The following is a 718-nucleotide window of genomic DNA, read 5'->3' as shown; positions in this document are numbered from 1 at the left end:
AGGGAGGAGGAGAGGAGTGGGGGAGGGAGAGAGGAGTGGGAGGAGGGGGAGGGAAATGAGAGGCTGGGAGGAGGCGGAAATTTTTTTTCAATTAAAAAATGGCTTTTCATGACAGTGAGACAGGTCTGCTACTGGTAGTATCAATTTATTTCAAAAGAGGATGATGAACATCAAAGACTCTCCATATGGAGTTTGCTCTAATTTGTGGGAAAGTTAGTCATTGGTCAAAGAGACTGTTTTTTGCCTCAACTTGTCCAAAGTGGACAAGCAGGACACAAAAAAAAGGCAATAGCTGAACTTTGTCAAGACAAGATAGGAGTGTCCTTCAAAATTTCTCCTTCACAGAAAAGTCTGTCAGATATTTTAGGCATGTAGGCTGAAGAGGTATGTCCCAGCATTACAGAATAACCTTAGAGTGACTGTTCAGGCTGCCAGATTTCTCTGTAATTTCTTAGTTTTGGAAGTTGCTTGGTCTGCACTTTCTGTTTAGTCAGGTAATATCATATTCTTCTCAGGTCTCTAGTGGGGTTAAAGACAAGGTAATTATAGCTACAGTTTTCCTTAGTTATGGTAGAAAGTAAATTAGGTACAAAACTTAGGACTTACTAAGATAGAATAGATTCATATATTAAGATAGATAGATAGATAGATAGATAGATAGATAGATAGATAGATAGATAGATAGATAGATAGATAGATAGATAGAGATAGATAGAAA

The sequence above is a fragment of the Microtus ochrogaster genome, unplaced genomic scaffold (genome assembly GCF_000317375.1).
Source record: "Microtus ochrogaster isolate Prairie Vole_2 unplaced genomic scaffold, MicOch1.0 UNK46, whole genome shotgun sequence".
NCBI lineage: Eukaryota > Metazoa > Chordata > Mammalia > Rodentia > Cricetidae > Microtus > Microtus ochrogaster.
Note: the sequence above shows the minus strand (reverse complement) of the source record.